Below are 18607 nucleotides of genomic sequence, written 5' to 3' on the forward strand. Positions count from 1 at the left end.
AGTGTGAGTGATGCGGAATGTGAGTGTGTGTGTGTGTGTGTGTGTGTGTGTGTGTGTGAGTGTGTGTGTGGTGTACTCTGCTTGGGATCACCCCAGCAGGGCTGACTCCATTAGGCCCATTTATTCTTTCTTTTTTTTTTTTTTATTCAGTGAGAGGAGGGGAGGCAGAGAGACAGACTCCCGCATGTGCCCTGACTGGGATCCACCCAGCAAGCCTACTAGGGGACGATGCTCTGCCCATCTGAGGTATTGCTCTGTTGCTCAGCAACAAGCTCTTCTTAGTGCCTAGGCGGATGCAATGGATCCATCCTCAGCACCCAAGGCTAACTCACTCCAGTTGAGCCATGGCTGCAGGAGGGGAAGAGAGAGAGAAGCATGAGGAGGATGGTGGAGAAGCAGATGGTCACTTCTCCTGTGTGCCCTGGCTGGGAATCAAACCCAGGACATCCACATGCTGGGCCGATGCTCTACCACTGAGCCAACTGGCCAGGGATGCTGATTTCTTGAGCTCCTCCTCATCAACACTAAAAACACTTACTCCCCAGAGGTCACCATTAAGAAAAGGAAAATATAAGCCACAGACAAAAAATTTGCAAATTATATACCTGTATCCAGATTATATAAAGAACTTTCAAAGTCCAATTGTGAGAAAAATTACCCAGGTTTTAAAATGGGCAAAAGATGCGAACAAATTAGTTGCCAAGGTAGATCTGTGGGTGGCAAATAGCACAAGAATGGATGGTCGGCCTCATTTGGCACCAAGGGGGTGCAGGTGAATAGCAGAAGGGACCGCTGCAGACCGTGAGAGGCTAAAACCAAAAAGCCCAACAATACCAAGTGTTGACGAAGCTGAAGGGCAGTTGGGAGTCTCACACATTGTTAGTGGGAAGTTCAAATTACACCACTTTGGAAAGCAGTTTGCCATTTTTTAAAAAAACTAAAATATGTATTTATCACGTGAACCAGAAGTCCCATTCCCAGTTTCTCACCAAAGAGAAAACACAGGTACACATGTTACGATAGTTGGGAGCACAGGTGTTGTCCCCACAGTAAGGTCCTTTCCCAAGACCCAGGAGTTTGGAATACTAGTACACAAAATCGACTAAAAATTGGCTCGAATGTAGTATAAGATAGGCTCAGTGTCAATAACTTCCTCTGTAATTCTGTGATTTATCATTGACACCCCCCCTTTCCCACACAGGAAATTAACAAGAACCCCAGTTCATCTGCACTCAGGTTACGTTTGTAAGCTTACCATGCTGTGACCCCTCTCCCCCACCACCACTCTTGGTAATCCTAAAAATCTCCTTCCTACCAAACCCGGGCCTCGCTGGCCTGGCTCTCCTCCTGACCCCCAGAGGCCCATGGCCGTGCTCTTCCTGTCCCTCTTGTAGAGACCCCTCACTGCTTCCCTGCACCCCCATGACCTCTGCCCTACTCCCTTCCCTGGGGGGTTCCCTTGGTGCGGTAAACCAGGAGCACTCAAATGATGTCCCAGGAGCTCCTGGTTTCCTAGTTTCTGCAGAAAAAAGAAAAACCACAGTAATGAGCCGTCATGATGCAGCCTTCCCCAGCTTGAAAACAGAGGAGGAGGGGAAACTTCTCAACTTATTCTATAGGGCCAGTTTTAACCAAAGTCATTGTAAAAAAGAATGCTATCAGGCAATGTGCTTAATGAAAGTACAGACAGAAATCCTGAAAAAATATTAGCAAACCAAATCTAGCAACATATATACAGAATTATATACTGTATTTCCCCATGTATAAGACACACTTTGTTCAAAAAATTTTGGGTCTAAAAACTGGGTGCGTCTTATACAGTGGTTGTCGATTTATTTTTATTTGCATTTCCAGCTTTTTCATGCTTGTTTTTGCGCTCATTGTTGAAGACAAAATGATTCACCATCAGATACAGATGGGGACAAACTAATGGATGAAAGTTTTGACAGTGATGGGGGGGGTTGTATGAATTTTGTGATGAATAAAACTTGAGTTCAATAACTATGTAATATATATATATATATTTTAATTTTGGGCCCTCAAATTAAGGTGTGTCTTATACATGGGGGTGTCTTATACATGGGGAAATAGGGTATACCATGGCTATGTGAGGTTCATTCTAGGAATGCAAGATTTATAAGATATGAAAATCAATTTCCTTATATAAGACATTAATAGAATAAAGGACAGTCAACACATGATCATGTCAATCAGTGCAGAAAATGTAGCTGACAATGACAAATTCCCATTTATGATAAAAAATAATTCTCAACTAACATAGCAATAAAATGGAAAGACCTCATTCTGACAAGAAGCACCTAATAGGAAAACTTTACATCATACGATGTAAAACTAACATCATACCTCCTGGCCAAATACTAAATACTTCCCCTCTAGTCTGGAAGCAAAACAGGAATGGCCACTCACCTCCTTTATTTAACAGTGTATTAAATTTCCAGCACCAGTGCGATTAAGCAAGAAAAATAAGGTCTTACAGAATAGAAAGTGAAACTGTGTTGATTTGCAGGCAAGATAATCCTAAAAGATACAACCCCCCCAAAAAAAACCCTATTAGTAATAATAGTTGATCAAGAAACAGCTAAAGAGCTTTCCAATAAAGCTACCTCAGGGACATTTGTTGTCAGTGCTATTTGGAGCACAGCAGAAGTCAATTATAGCCCCCAACTGGCTTCAGGAACCTCCAGCCACCTCCACAGCAAATTGCCTTAGCCATAGTCAAAGTCAGAACTTTTCAGTTGCTTTGGTCCACCTAGAAATGTTTTTATGTAACTTTCCATTATCTGGAATGGAAACAGTTGTTAGAAAATACATCTTTTTTTTTTTTTACTTCACTTATTAAAAAGAAAATTGCAAGTTTGTAGGACATAACATCAATGTATAAAACTTAATCATATTACTATATACAGCAAAGAAGAATCTAAAAATAATGTATCCTATATGCAACAGCATAAAACATAAATTTAACAAAACTAGTACAAAATCTGTACACTGAAAATTATATACTATGGCTAACAGAAGTTGAAAACATTTGAAATGAGTGGAAAGATATACAATGTGGATAGATTGGAGCAGTCAATATTGTCAAGGTAGCAGTTTCCCCCCAGACACAGTCCCTATTGAATTTCCCAGCAGCTTTTTCTTTTTAAAGAAAATTGACAAGTTGATCCTAAAATATGGATAGAAATTTAGAAAATCTAGAGTAGCCAAAAACAATTTAGAAAAAAAACAACATTGGAGGAATTATACAACCCGACTTCAAGTTTTCCTACAAAGCTCTGGTGATCAGGAAAATGTGAGACTAGCATGGGTAGACATATAGACCAATGCAATAAAATAAAAATTCCAGAAGTAAACCTTTACATTTATGGTCAGTGGATTTCAAACAACAATGCCAAGGCAATCCCGAGGGGAAATGTGAGAGACCAGCAGTGCTGGAACAATTGATACTCATATCGAAATAAAAATAGCTTAACACCTTACTTCAACCATAGACATATTAACTCAAAATTGACCATACCACTTAATTTAACAGGTACAACCTGACCACTTCTAGAAGAAATCATGTCATAAAATATTTGTGATCTTGTATTGGGCAAAGCTTTCTCTGATATGATACCAAAGCACTATCTATTAAGGAAAAACAATGACATATGTATACATTGTGAAATGAGTGCCACAGTCATATTAATGAACACATCTATTATCTCACATAGTTACCTTTTTTCTTTTTCTTTCTCTCTCTCTCTTTTTTTTTTGTTTGTTTGTTTTGGTGAGAACATTTCAGATCTACTCTGTTAGCAAATGTCAAGTACAATCACCATGATATACTTAAGCTTTCTTTTTAAAACAGCTTGCTTTGAGCACACCCATTAATAAACTTTGACCCACAAATTGCACTCCTGAAAATGAAAATAGACTCTAGGCTTCCTGGGCTCAGTCCTGCTTTCCCAGTTACCTGTGCAGGGAAACTCATTCACCTGTGCTTGTCTCCTCATCTGTACAACAAGGATAGTAAAGTTACCTACTTGTAAAGTTTTTTTGTATAGATTAAATGAGATGGTCCATGAACTAGCACAGTACCCAGTATACTTGTTTACTACCTTAAAGACCCCATTATAGGCCCTGGCCGGTTGGCTCAGCGGTAGAGCATCGGCCTGGCGTGCGGGGGACCTGGGTTCAATTCCCGGTCAGGGCACATAGGAGAAGCACCCATTTGCTTCTCCACCCCCTCCCCCCCTCCTTCCTCTCTGTCTCTCTCTTCCCCTCCCGCAGCCAAGGCTCCACTGGAACAAAGATGACCCGGGCGCTGGGGATGGCTCCTTGGCCTCTGCCCCAGGCGCTAAGTGGCTCTGGTCGCTGCAGAGCGACACCCGGAGGGGCAGAGCATCGCCCCCTGGTGGGCAGAGCATCGCCCCTGGTGGGCGTGCCGGGTGGATCCCGGTCGGGTGCATGCGGGAGTCTGTCTGACTGTCTCTCCCCGTTTCCAGCTTCAGAAAAATACAAAAAAAAAAAAAAAGACCCCATTACAAGTATAGACACAGCCTGTGTGAAGATGCTCAGTGTAACACTGTTTTTAATAATGACAAATATGAGATAATCTAAAATTCCAAAACTAGGTGAATTTTTAAATAAACAATTAAGTAAAACAAGACTGAATACCTAGTCCTGAAAGGTAATGGGACCACTGAAAATCCCAGCCTTGAAACTACGTAACAACAGTTTTAAATGCTTATGGTATAACAAATAGGAAGAAGCAGTATATAAAATATGGATGCTCTTTTAAAAGTTTATAATTGGCCCTGGCAGGTTGGCTCAGCAATAGAGTGTTGGCCAAGCGTGTGGAAGTCCTGGGTTTGATTCCTGGTCAGGGCACACAGGAGAAGTGACCATCTGCTTCTCTACCCCTCCTCCTTCTCTCTCTCCCCCCCCCCCCCCCCCCCGCATCCTGCAGCCATGGCTCAAATGGTTTGAGCAAGTTGGCCCTGGATCCTGGGCAACTTGGCTCCATGGCCTTGCCTCAGGTGCTAAAATAGCTCAGTTGCCAAGCAACAGAGCAGCAACCCCAGATGGGCAGAGCATCGCCCTATAGGGGGCTTGCCAGGTGGATCCCAGTCGGGGCACATGCCAGGACTCTGTCTCTTGGCCTCCCCACCTCTCAATTTAAAAAAAAAATTTTTTTTTAAGTTCATAATAGTGTTTGGTTAAGTAGGGCTTGTTCTTTACTCATTCCTGTGTTGAGTAGATGCTAAGTAAATACGTTCCTGATGACAGCCCTGCCCCAGAAACACTGCACACAGACCAACCCGAGTGCATGTGACTTCTTTACCTCTAATATCACCAAAGCAGAAAGTTGGCCCTTATAAAGGTCATGATCCAGGTTCAAGCACACATTTTAGAGAGTATACCCGGTCCTCATGACAAGACTGTGTACAGCCATGGAAAGTCATCTTCTCATGAAATATTGAGTAATAAGAAATATGTTCACAGTATAACTGTAAGTTATATATACTCTTTGTCCCCCACAATATTTACCTGATCTTACAATGAGTATATATCACCTTTGTAATTAGAAGATAGTTCTATGAGACATTTTCCTATGTTTTAAGTGTGTGGATATGGCATTCTTCTAACCTCAACAACTTTTCATCCAGTGCCCGTGGCAGGTTAGGGTCTCAGTTTCTAGAGGTCAGGGCCTTTGTCTGTCTGAACCATGCCAATGGGAGACATCCCACTCACTAATGCCTGTGGAGTACATTTGGATTTTAAATAGTGTCTTTCTCCCGTGGTAGTTATCAGACAAACTTATTGGGAGCTTCTCTTCTGGTCTGTTTATCTATTATGGGATATTAAATTAAATGGTTGGAGATAAACCATTGCATTGATCAAATGAAGTGAAAATATGAACAGGAAGTAGGATTAGTCACACATATGAAGCTACTGCTTGTCTAATTTTGAGGGAGCTTCACTCAGCTAAAATCTACCACATGGCTTGTTCTGACTTTCTGTTGGTGGATGGAAGTGTCTCTTTGTCCCATCTCACCAGCAAGCCCATGGGATCCTTTCCATGTGAGGCATGGGCCTGTTTATGGCACAGTAAACTCACACGCACTCAGCCTCCCAGGAGCTGCCTGTCCCAGAGATTGTGCAATGAGAAGAAAGCCACAATAACCAGGCATTTGTGTGGTACTTTGTAGACTTCAACGGCCTCTGTGAGGTCACCCCCACGGCAAGGGCCTTCTTTGTTGATATGTGTTTCTTTTTATCTGCCCCATCCTAGCAGAGGGAATCATAAGGAGTCCCAGGGGCTGTCTAAATGCTTCTGGGCTCCATCACTCCCAGCAGCCCGGAAGCGCCCCACCTTTAACGATCAAGGTCAGCCAAGGCTGCTGGTTACTGAGCCTCCGGTGCAAAGCTGAGAGCCAAGCAAGCTCTAAAGCCACCCAGGAGCTGAGGTGGGACAATATTCTGGGTGCTTGTTTGACTGGTGTCAATCATTTATAGTGTTTCCAGGGATGCTACTGAAATGGCAATGAAGGGAGGGCAAAATAGAAGAAAAGTGAGGGATAAAACATATTCATGTGTGATGGAAGCAGATTGAGTACAAAATGGTTGTTGCTGAAACTGAACAACATATGCTTGTTTTGGTGAAGTGTAGTGATATCTGCCACCAGCTTTGAAATGAACCCACATAAAGTGATGCGTCAATGGACAGTTAAGTGATAAAGGATATAGGGCAAATGTTAGCAATGATAAAATTTTGGTGGTGGGTGTTTTGTAAAATCCTTTCAACTATTCTGTATCTTTGCAATTTTTCATAATAAAATGTTGGGGAATAACTGTGTGTATAGAAAACTGAGGCCCTGGCCAGTTGGCTCAGTGATAGAGCATTGGCCCAGTGTGTGGATGTCCTGGGTTTGATTCCCGGTCAGGGCACACAGGAGAAGCGCCCATCTGCTTCTCTCCACCTCCCCCTCTCGCTTCTTTCTCTTTCTCTTTCTCTTCTCCTGCAGCCATGGCTCTATTAGAGAGAGTTTGCCCTGACTGCTGAGGATGGCTCCATGGCCTCCGTCTCAGGTGCTAAAAAATGGCTCAGGTTGCAACGGAGCAAGGGCCCAGAATGGGGCAGAGCATCGCTCCCTGGTGGGCATGCCAGGTGGATCCCAGTCAGGGCGCATGCGGGACTCTGTCTCCCCTCCTCTCACTAATAAGAAAGAAAAAGGAAAAGAAAACTGGGGGAATAAATATGGTGTGCGTGTAACTAATGGTCAAAAAATAGCACAGGTCAGTGTGCAAGTGAGACACATGCAGGGGCCAAAGGCAAACTGAGTGAGGAAACCTGCAAGTGAGACATGCTGGAGGCCCAGGACAGGATGTTTGGGCGGGACCAGGTGCTGCACGCTGAGGCACACAAGGCAGACCCACCACGGCCTGTTGCTAGCAGGTAAGTGTAGAGACCTGCAGAGTGCTAGAAGTGAGACTGTCCTAGGACTACAGGGAGCAGGTCCTCACAGACCCAGGTGCTCCCTTCCAGAGTGACTGAGGCAGCCGCAAGGGAGTCTGCAGAGCTTGACTTCCCATCCCCTTCCAGCAGTGGGGACCAATCTCTCTTCTGCCAGAGACTCAGAAGGATGCGCTTGAAGTCTAGGCTTTGTCCTTGATCCCCCTTAGGAGAGCCCTGACCAAGGAAGGTCAGACCCTGGCCCTAGCTGCACATCCACATTCACTAAGAGTCTGACAACACCCCAGTCCCTGCCTGTGACCTCCTCTCCGCGCAGGCTCAATGCAGAGCCTTTGTGGGATTCTGCTGCTCTAACAGCCCTGGGCTACCCCCCAGGCTCACTTCTCTGTGGGTGCCTCCAAAGCCTGCATCTCTTAGCAGTGCGATTAGAAACTAACTGGCCCCATAAAGTGTGCTTGGACTTTGGCATTAGACAGGCCTGAGTGCCACTCTAGTATAGAGATGTTAGTAGTGCTATATATAACATTGAGTACGTTTCTTAAAACTCTCTGCATCCATATTTCTTCATGAGGAAGTGTGTGTGTGTGTGGGGTATTAATACCTGCTGCCCAGAGAAGAATGCATGAGAAGACTGAATGAGGAATCCTGAACACTGCTGCCCAGTGTCTGGCTCAGAGTGATGCTCAGTAAATGGTAGTTGCCATTGCCCCCCCCCCTTTCCCTGACCCACTATACACTTGTTTGGGACCTTGATGCACAGAATTGCATTAATTATAACCCTTGTTTGGGTCTATAGACTCATCATAGATCTATGTATGACCTGCTTTTTTCTTTTTTAATTTTTATTTATTTATTTTTTACAGAGACAGAGAGTAAGTCAGAGAGAGGGATAGACAGGGACAGACAGACAGGAATGGAGAGAGATGAGAAGCATCAATCATTAATCGTTTATTGCGCGTTGCAACACCTTAGTTGTTCATTGATTGCTTTCTCATATGTGCCTTGACCATGGGCCTTCAGCAGACCGAGTAACCCCTTGCTGGAGCCAGCGACCTTGGGTTCAAGCTGGTGGGCTTTTGCTCAAACCAGATGAGCCCATGCTCAAGTTGGTGACCTCGGGGTCTCGAACCTGGGTCGATGCTCTATCCACTACGCCACCACTTGGTCAGGCTGTATGACCTGTTTTTTAAATGTACTCAATGTAGGCCCTGGCCGGTTGGCTCAGTGGTAGAGCATCAGCATGGCATGTGTATGTCCTGGTTTTGATTTCTGGTCAGGGCATAAAGGAGAAGCAACCATCTATTTTTCCACCCCTCCCCCCCCTCTCTCTTTTCTCCTCCCACAGCCATGGCTCCATTTAAGCAAGTTGGCCCCAGGTACTGAGGATGGTTCCATGGTTTTGCCTCAGGCGCTAAAATAGCTCAGTTGCCAAGCAGTGGAGCAATAGCCCCAGATGGGCAGAGCATCACCTAGTAGGAGGCTTGTCCAGTGGATCCTGGTTGGGGTGCATGTGGGAATCTGTCTCTCTGGCTCCCCACTTCTCACTTAAAAAAATTACTCAATGTATTATTTCTTTTTGATAAGAGGACCACCACTCAAAAATAGGGCAGGGTCCTGACATGTTCTACACCTAATGATGTGGCCCCCATTCCAAGTCCTAGCACCCCACCTATTTTCTTTATTCTCATGTTTTCCTTTTAATTTACTATTTTAGATTATATGTATTTCTAAAAAGTATAGGCAATACATTGGTTACTTTTATTTTACAGACAGGACACAGTGTGTATGTAATGTTTGAATATTTGGGGAATCACCTTTTCCACTGGATACTAAGTTGCCAAGGCTGTCCACATTGTTTCACTGCAGCCCATTTGCTTTTGCCTTTGTGGTTATTTCTTTCCATACCTTTACTCAGCCCTCTGCTGTGGGGGTCCTCAGGACGGTTCCCAGGATTTTGGTACCAAGCTGGTGCAATGCCCAATTTTGACATATCTGCTGTAAGTGTGCAAGGGCTACTCCCACAAGTGGAATTGCTGGGCATGATTGTTCAACTCTACAAGACAAGGTCATACTGTTTTCAGAAGTGCTCGGGTACCACAGTCCCCCCCCCTCCATCCTCACTGGGCAGAGCATCGACGCACATGCAGAAGAACCACATCCTCCACCCTCTGCCCGTCAGTCAGGAGAACAGCCACATACACGATGAATGTTCTGACACTCAGAAGGTAAGGGGACTGCCCATGTCCCAAAGCTCATCAGGGGCAGAGCCAGGTTTGTGTGTCTCTAGAATGTACTTTGTTGTTACATTTTGTTGTCTTCAGCAGTATAACAAGTACTACATCAGATGTTCCTTATTATTTCTCTTTCCATAGGTTGCAAGCAATCTCCTGCCTGTGGAAGGAGTCCGTGCTAAAAATGAAGGCTTAGCGTCAGGTAAGATATTTTGCAGTTTGAGTGGGCTCTGTGGGTAAACCTAGTTGTTCTCCCCAGGAGCCAGCCCCCATCTCCCAGCAAGGTGTCCCAGCCGTGGTCTCCGTTGCAAATAGGACCAGGCTCTGTTCCTGTGTGTGTTCTGTTCCTTTGTGGGTGCTCACCGTAACTTTCCTTTGCTGTGCAGGAGCTGAGAGGGGCTGACATTGGCCGAGTGACCCACCCAGGAAGCCTTCCCTGAGATTCTGATCCCAGCTGTGAAGTCAGCCATGGAAAACCTGCTGCTCCTGAACTTGCTTCATGACAGCAGCCAGAATGTGCCGTTCCAGGAGCCCCCAGGACACACTCCCAGAAGGCCAGGAGGCCCACAGTGTGCCGCCCCCCCACCCCACCATTGTGAAGGGCTGGGTGACAGGCAGGCCCCCGGGATGAGCGCCTCCTCCAGCCTAACCATCTTCCAGAACCTACACAGGAGGTGACTCTGCTGCGCAAAGTGGTTCAGCCATGTGGGCCTCTGCATCCCAAGGCGATGGACCAGAGCCAGCTTGGTCCTGGTCCCCAGTGTGAACTTAACTGCTGCTCTAATGAGTCCGCTGAGGTTGAAGCAGACACTCCTCCAGAGTCACCCCTGACCATAATGCCTGATGGCCTGGACCTTGGGCAGAGGACTGGTCCAAGAAGGTGTTTAAAATAAAAGAGAAAGTGTGTGAACATCTCCCAGATTCTTTCTCTCTCTACCCGCCCCCCAGACACTAGTGCCCAGAAAGGGCACTCCAGACCCACACCTACATGGGCCTCTGCTCTTTCTAGGGTTTCCTCTCTTTTTGGCTACATGTGATTTTAATGAACTGCATTTACTCAGTTTGGAAACCACATTATTAAAGACATCCATAGTTTCCAAAATACGTCTGAGCTGAAAGTGAATTCAAAGTGGACTTGGTACAATGCTTTTACTCTTGCCGATCAATAATGCTGATAAGCTTATGAGTTTAAGTAGCTTTTAAAGACATTTTCAGCATTCTTTAGAAAGCTTTATAGGAAATAATAAAAATTAATTTTAGTGGCAATAAATTGAAAGTTAGTCTTGGTAATTTCAAATCCTTGGCTCTTGGGGGGCTGTTCAGCGCAGGCCTAGCAGGGAGCCTGGGGGTACCCTTCGCTTGCTGCCGCCACCTGACCCCCCTACTGCTGAGCTGTCCTTCATGCCTCCAATTGTGTGACAAAAAAGAATTTTCTCAGGAAGCCAGGGAGGGCAGCAAAGGACTTGGAGACTTTTCCTGGTGTACTGCCATGGCTGCTGGGCCAAGAGGACCCTCGCCTGGAGAGCCAGGAGGGGCACTTGTGCCGGGAGTGCACCTGTACCTCAGGTTATGGCTTCATTTAAAGAAAGGGTCTCTGCAGATGTAATTAGCGACCTTGACATGAGATCATCCTCGATTATCCTGGTGATGCTGAATCCAACGAGAGTGTTGTTAGAAGAGGCACCGGGAAGAAGACAAATAGGGGTGGGGGGGGACATGTAAAAATGGAGGAAGGGGTTGGAGTAACACAGCCACTGCCACAAGCCCAGGGACACCTGGAGCACCAGGAGCTGAAGAAGGCATGAAGTCCCCCCCTTTAGAGCCTCTGGAGGGAGGGTGGCCTGCTGACACCTTGACTTGGGAGTTTGGGCCCCAGAACTGAAAGGATTTCTGTAGTATAAGTTGCCAGTGTGTGGTCCTTCATTCCCTGGGCCCCAGACAACAAGCAGTGTCCTTCCTACAAATGCAACTAATTCCTGCCTACAGGCAAAGCCTCTGTGTGGCCATTGTGTGGACCCACACCTGCCAACCATGAGTGGGGTTTTAGTACCTGCAGGTTAGATGGACATTGTCCAGGTTTCAGTGGACCAAGAGCTGGGTGCAGCATCCAGCAGGAAGGGCCCTCAGATTCCCGAACCTGGATAAAACATGCAATTCCATCATGAAGCGGGACTTACCGAGGTTCATAGGACCCTATGCCACTATTTGAGGTGATTTTCTAAGTGTGGACTGGACTGACTCCTTATTAAATAGAAGCAGCACACCTGTGATCTCAAAACTTCATTCACAAACAACCAGAGAGGGCACAGACAGCAGCCCTGTCTCCAGCCACTGACAATCCAGAAGCAAAGTGTCAGGCGTGGAACATGGGAGTGGCGCCTACAAGGCTGAGCCTCCACCCTTGTCCTGGGGCAGGTGTGCTGACTGCTTGCTTAGGACCCTGTGGAGCTGCCCTCCGCCTCCCCTCACCTGGCTTCTGCTTCCCAATGCCTGTGTTCCTTGAACATTTTTGCTTCTGAAGCCTGGCACTCACCTCCCACTGCCATTTTACCATTGGCAAAATCACCATGTTTAGGTCAGAGCACTTGTGCAGGTTTTAAAAAATGGAATTAAACAATCACCTGGCTAATATGATTATGGGAACATATTAGTAATGCTTTCCATTATTTTATTTGCATTACCTATAACTCCCAGGCAACAGCAGTGCTTAGAGCTGCATGGACACAGAGAAGGCACAGCCCAGATTCAACCATTTAGTTGAAATAGAACAGAACCACGACTTGGGAGTGTGGGACCTCAGGAAGACATGCTTGAGTTTTCTCTATTCTTCCAACTCTTAAGTTTTCAGACTTGCCTGGTCTCTTGGGTTGTGGAACTATTCAGGGGAATGAGAATTAGAAGTCCATTTCTGGGCCAGTTTTAAGTGGGAGTAGAAACCAGAGGAGTTAAGAGGAAGGCACTGGGACCCAGGATCACTGCGGAGATGGATGTGCAGCAGTAGCCTGGGTCTCTCTGAGCACCAGCAAACCACATTCTCTTGTGGTCTGGGGGGCAGCCACCACCCATCACCCCTTCTTTGGCTTAGCACCCCAACTTCTGCTGACTTTGCCAGGCTCCCTGCTCTCACATGCTGACTCCTGCCTTAGGCACTTCTGATTCAGGTGAGACGCTGACAGCAGACACACCTGGAGGATGTGTGTGTGTGGGGGGGGTGTTGGGGGAGGGCTCTTTAGCAAAGAGGGCAAGGACAGAGTCTGGAAGTATGTTTATGGGGAGGGTCATTGCAGCTGGGAGAGGACAGTCCCGTGTGTGTGTGTGTGTGTGTGTGTGTGTGTGTGTGCGCGTGCGTGTGTGTAGTGGGGGTTGGGGGTTCAACAGCAGAGGGGCCTGGAACAGACAGAGCCAGGAGGTTTGGGTGGGTGGGTATGGAGGGAGTGTTCTTCAGCCAGGAGGGTGAAGACAGAGCCTCGGGTGGGGTTCCTTGGCTAGCTCCAAGGGAACCGTAGCAGTGAAGCTGGAAGTGATCTCAACGATACCATCTCTGAAAGATGAGCCTCTCAATGGCCTAAGGAGACCTCCTCTTGTGGAGGGGTCCTGGAGGCTGAGAGGGAGACCCCTGTACCGTAAGTCCCAGAATTCAGGCTAGCACCTCCTCCTCATCCTGGCTCCAGAACCTTTTGCTGAGCAACCTTCTATGGAAGGCTGACATCGCCCTCCCCTCCGCAGGGTCGGCCAGGCAGCAGGTGTCCCGGCAAAAGAGGAGAAATTGGAAGAGTCTTGCAGGATGGCGCTTTTCACACAGGTAATCAGGGGAGGTCCATATAGTCTGTTGGAAGAAGGAAAGCCTCTAGCGGGAGTGGAGGGCAGTGGTGGGGGTACAGCCGCTGTTCCCCATCCCGGGGGAAGGAGACCCAGCTGCGCACGGTGCTGGTCCTGGGCATGAACCTGCTTCTTGGCCTCGGTGTCGTTGCTCCAACCATGCGTTCGCCGCGCACCCCCGCCCCGGTACACCCCAACTCTCGGGGCGCGGCCCCACTCCTCGTCCCCTGGCCTGCGCACCTTCCGCAGGGTCCAAGCCCCGCTCCACCCCGGTCCCCCTCGTGGCCCGAGCGTCTCCGCGGAGAGGCCATCGCTCCCGGCCGCCCCAACCGGGAAGGCCCCTCCGCGCACCCATTCATCCTCCTTCCGCCGCCACCCTGGTCCGCCCGCGTTCTGGGAGGAGGAGCGCGGAGATCGGACCCGCCGTCCCCGGGGCCTCGGAGGACCAGCTGCGGCAGGACGGACACTTCGCCGCGAGGTTCCCACGGCCCTGCGCGTAGAGCCGGTGGCCACCGGGCCTGCGCCGAGGCCTTGTAAGGCAGAGGAGGCGCTCGGACCAGCCTCGGTGCGTCCTGCGCGCTCCCGGGACGGAGAAGGACCCGGGGCGGGGCCGCAGAGCGCTCGGGTGGGCTGGGTGGGGTCTGGGGACTGGATGGACACGGGGGCTGGGGCGGGGCCGGGGGCGAGCGCGGGCCAGCAGGGGCGGGGCCGGAGCAGGCTGGGGTGGGGGCTCGGGACGCGCCGGCCGCGTGGGGCACACCGGGTCGGGGCCCGTGGAGCCGGGAGGGGCGGGGCCGGGGGCGCGAGCAGACCGGTGGGGGCGGGGCCGGGGCGGGGCCGGGGGCGGCGGCGGCGCGAGCGCACCGCCAGGCACCCGGTCGCGCGCGGCGGAGTCGCGGAGGCGCCGCCGCTGCAGTCCCTGCGTCTGGGAGGTAAGAGGCAGTGGGGCTCGGTCCCGGGGTGCGGCGCAGACGGGCAGCCCTCAGGGACGCAGGGTCAGGCTGGCCCTCCCGGCCCGCCACCTGCGCCCTGGCCCTGGGGCTGCGAGGCGGTTGGTGCTTTGTTGCGTGCGGGTCTGGGGCCGAGGAGGATGCGGGCGGGAGTGACTGGCAGTGCAAAGGACAGGTTTACAATTGGACCCCAGGTGAGGCGCTTTGCCTTTCTTAGTGTCGGTGCCGCTAGGAGTCCCATTTTCCAGGCGCCTCACGGCAGCCCCTTCTCCCCCCGCCCCCACCTTCCGCCCTTCATGTCCAGCTGCAGAAGCGCTGTTTACGGACGCCTGGGCCTGGGGTGCTGCTGCCCACGAGACAGCAAGAAATTAGAAATAAAAGGTTTTGAAATGAAGCCACTGTCGTACAGCACGAAACTGCCTTTGTGTCCAGGGGCCCAGAATGAGCGTGATCCTGGGGTAAGGACTGCGCTGCCCCCCTCAGGGTTTGCGCCTCTCGGTCAGGCACAAACGTCACCATTATGTCCCGGGCAAAGTGTCAGGCCTACAGTCTGCAAAACGAAGCTTCCAGAGGGGTGTTCTGTTTTCTTATCGCATGTAAGCACAGAAGCCGCAGTCAAGATTAAGAGATTGGCTGCCAGTGCATTTCCCACGCACCTCTGGGGCACTGCTCGCCTTTGAGGGAGGGTCCTGCGAAACCCTTCATTCTGCGGTTTCAATTTTGTACAGAAGCCTGCGACACGGTGGGAAAAACATTCATTCGCGCTTCCCTGTTGAGGACTGCTATTTTGATAGGCGTTGTGTGCTCTCTGAGGATCTGACACCTTTTAGGATGAGCCGGCTGTGCTGTCATCCACCTGCGCATTTCATTGGCTGATTCCCTTGACATTTATTGGATACTTGCGGAGTCCCTTGGGGGCGCTGATAAAATGACCCAGCTCCCATGGCCTCCACCACCTCCCCCCACCGGGCACTCCCCATGGCCAACCTCTCAGGGAGGACAAGCAGGGGAGGGGGCCTCCCCAGAGCCCAGACCGGCCCCTGGCCTCGAGGACATGATCAGTAAACACTGACCTGAACTCTGAGTGCACTGGGATCACATCCGGGAGATGAAGTGATAGGGCTGAGGAGGGGGAGCTCCCAACAGGCAGGAAATGATGGGTGCGAAGTGGACAGTGAGACGTACTTAAGGCTTCTCAATGCCTTAAACTGGAATCCATAATCCTGTCTCTGGTCCCTGTTCCCATCACATGGTTGGAATCTCAGGGCTCAGTGATGGGTAATGGCAGGGAGGGGGGGTTGCTGGTGAACTTCTTGGGAGCGTGGAACATCTGCAAATGCATGCCACATGAGGGTTATGTATGCATGGTTTCCTCCAGAAAGGCCCCTTGGCTTTCATGATTTCCAAAGGGGTCTGACTCAAAAAGGTACCATAATTTAAGGACTACAATAAAAGAAAGACATTCTCTCCATCTCGACAGAATGATGAGGTGATGGAGATTCGAGGAAGCTGTGATGACTGTATTCTTATCTCCCTTGTGTTGTTAGCTGATCTTCCTGAATCCTTCGAAGTTGCAACAAATAACTGTTTTAACCTTGTACAAGGTTTTAAATGCTAATGGTGGGAAATGTGCAAATTTCATAAAGAAAATTGAAACACTCATCACTGATAGAGGTTTAAGAGAAATCTTTGAGCAGCCGAACTGTCCTCAGGGGCATGTCCACATGGCTTCCCTTCCAGAGGGGCAGCAGAGCTGTTCCCTGTAGAGACTGAGAAGTACTGGAAATACCAAGGGAAACACTTTGTGCTGTACACATGAAACCAATACTAACTAATATTGAAAGTAAACTGTAATTGAAAGATTTAAAAAAAAACAAACACAAAGAGGCTTCCTGAGGAGAGGCTGTGCTGACTTGGAGCCAGGCCTATATATAGCTGCTGATGTTGCTGGTGAGGCTGGAGGAGCATGCACAGAGAGGCCATCTGGGGATCTGAGGCGAGGGGCCCTGCTGTACCTTGAAGTATCAGGTCCTCCTCAGGCTGTGAGATCTGGGCCCTGAGCTCCCGTCTGGAAACCACTCTGGAGCCAGGGTGGCTTGGGCATGATTCCAATTCCACTTGAGACTACAAACCCAGGACCAGGCAGACACTGGGACTAGGCAGGAGAATGGACACCCACCCAGATCCTACTGCTTAGGCAACAGATGTTTGCTGGGAAGGCACGAGCGGGGCTGCCGTGGTGGGGCCCACTCGTCCGGGCTCCAGCCCCCATGTGGGCCCTCTCTGGGTTCAACCCCCTCCTGGGGAGGCCAGCTACCTCCTTGGGTGGGGAAGTAGCCACAGTGTCACAACCCACACCATCCCTGACCGTGGCATCCCCACTCACAGCAGCTCCTGGGCAGTTTTCTAGGCAGCTTTCAAGTGCCAGTTCCCGGCAATTGCTTTAATTGGCCCTGCTGGGGTCACAGGGGAGGGTGCAGGGTCCGTGATCCATGGGTAGCCCCCAAGAACCACATGTGGGGGTAGGGCAGTTCCCCATAGGAATGAGGCACACTGTCTTCAAATCTCGGTCCCTGATATGGGAACGAAGACTTTTTGCTTCCATATTTCCCCTTTTATTATACAACAGCATGTGATGGCAGCTCAGTTGTGACTGATTGACTCTCTAAATATCCAAATGCGGGGCCTTATTCAGTGAAGAAATGTAAAAGTCTTTAACAAAGTATAAGAAGATGATAGCTTTCTGGCTTTTTCACACACCAAAATGTGTCCTGCAAACCACTCCCCATGCGTGGAGACCTGAGCTTCTTAGCGGGGGGGGGGGGGGGGGGGGGGGGGGAGTGTGAGCTTGTCCTCATAAGACCATATTCATGCTGACTTTTTCTTTTTAAAATTAGATTTGTGAGAGGGAAGGATGGGCCCTTATCTTATTTTAAGCCTAAAATTTAAAACCATCCGGAGCCCTTTATACTTTGCTGCTGCTTTCTCCTGCAGCACAGCGTCTCTGAATGTCCCCAGCGGCCCCACATCTCTGATTTTCTTGGCATGAGAAGTGGGGCACTCCGGGTGGGCTCCACGTGATCTCCCCCCACCCTGGGCCACTTTCTCCGAGATCTCATCCTGTAACCCTGTTGCACCCATTTGTTCAACAGATGTCTGAGCATCTGCCAGGTGCCAGGTGAGCAAGCATGGCCTCTGCCCTGGGGAGTTCTCACTCTAGCTGGAATGTCACAAAACAGCCAGCATCCTCTAGGTGACCTCATTTAGGCCACACACTCCCCACTGTCTCATCTCCTCTTGGCAAGGGATGAGCCAGGTGGGTGGGTTGAGCTTCACTGTGGGGGTGTGCATGGAGGCCTCACACCTAAGAGTCTGGCCCCAGAGCCTCTGTTAATTCAGACGCCCCCTCACATCTGACTGAGTGAGCTCCCAGGAGCCTGGAGCCCTGGGTCGTGCGCTGCCCCTAAGGAAGCATGTTTCACACATGTGTGTGTGGTTCATGGTCCTCACCACTGTTCATGTGGTGACCCTCAGCCCCGCCCTGTCCCCCACCCACTCCAGGTTTTCATGCTGTGCCACAGCCCACCCCAAACCAGGGGTGAGACAGTGACAGCATTCTGTTTGCTCGGTAATCTGCCACCTAACAGGGCTTGGCACGGGTGGAGGTCTCCGTTCCCTTGGCTGTGGCTAAGTGGCCCACGGGCTAGGTGGACCATCTGCTCAGTCACATGTCCCCCCAGGGTGATGGCTGGTGACCACAGCAGGGTCTCTTCTGTCTCTGGTGGTGGGGTTTTTCCAGAACACCAGCCTCAGGCTGTCTTTGAGGCATCGTTGCTTTTTACCCCAACTGTTAGTTCAGGGCTCCCTGTGACAGGTCCCTAGAGAACATGAGGCGAGGGGTCCTCAGCCTTTATGCCATGACTGCAGAAGTCAGCAGCTTCCTGCCCCTGCGTGCTGCAGTGGAGGCAGTTACCGAGTTGTCCAGGTCCCGAGGAGGAGGCACTTGGTGGGAGAGGCATCAGGGCAGCAGTCACTGGGAAGGATTGTCTCCCCTTCCTTAATGCTCTTGTGCAGACCCAGTGGTCTCCCCTGCCCGTGCCTTCAGCCTTCATTAGTCACTGGTGGCC

At 49.8% G+C, this 18607-nt stretch overlaps 1 protein-coding gene and 1 long non-coding RNA gene across 2 annotated transcripts in view; one reads left to right on the forward strand and one right to left on the reverse strand.

Annotated features, from left to right (window-relative positions):
* Window positions 1-2225: 2225 nt before the first annotated feature.
* LOC136389019 (uncharacterized) lies at window positions 2226-14089 on the reverse strand. The gene is made up of 5 exons (XR_010748237.1): window positions 13882-14089; window positions 11762-11848; window positions 9386-9533; window positions 3025-3187; window positions 2226-2801 (listed from the first exon to the last, which is right to left on the reverse strand). It is a non-coding gene; the product is annotated as an uncharacterized lncRNA (long non-coding RNA).
* Window positions 14090-14382: 293 nt separating this feature from the next.
* The window catches only part of TPPP (tubulin polymerization promoting protein), a 34264-nt gene continuing 30039 nt past the window's right edge, over window positions 14383-18607 (forward strand). Inside the window, exon 1 of the mRNA XM_066375149.1 lies at window positions 14383-14462. The gene's annotated coding sequence lies outside the window, so the exon portion shown is untranslated. The remainder of the gene's footprint in view (window positions 14463-18607) is intronic.

The sequence above is a fragment of the Saccopteryx leptura genome, chromosome 1 (assembly GCF_036850995.1).
Source record: "Saccopteryx leptura isolate mSacLep1 chromosome 1, mSacLep1_pri_phased_curated, whole genome shotgun sequence".
Classification (NCBI taxonomy): Eukaryota; Metazoa; Chordata; class Mammalia; order Chiroptera; family Emballonuridae; genus Saccopteryx; species Saccopteryx leptura.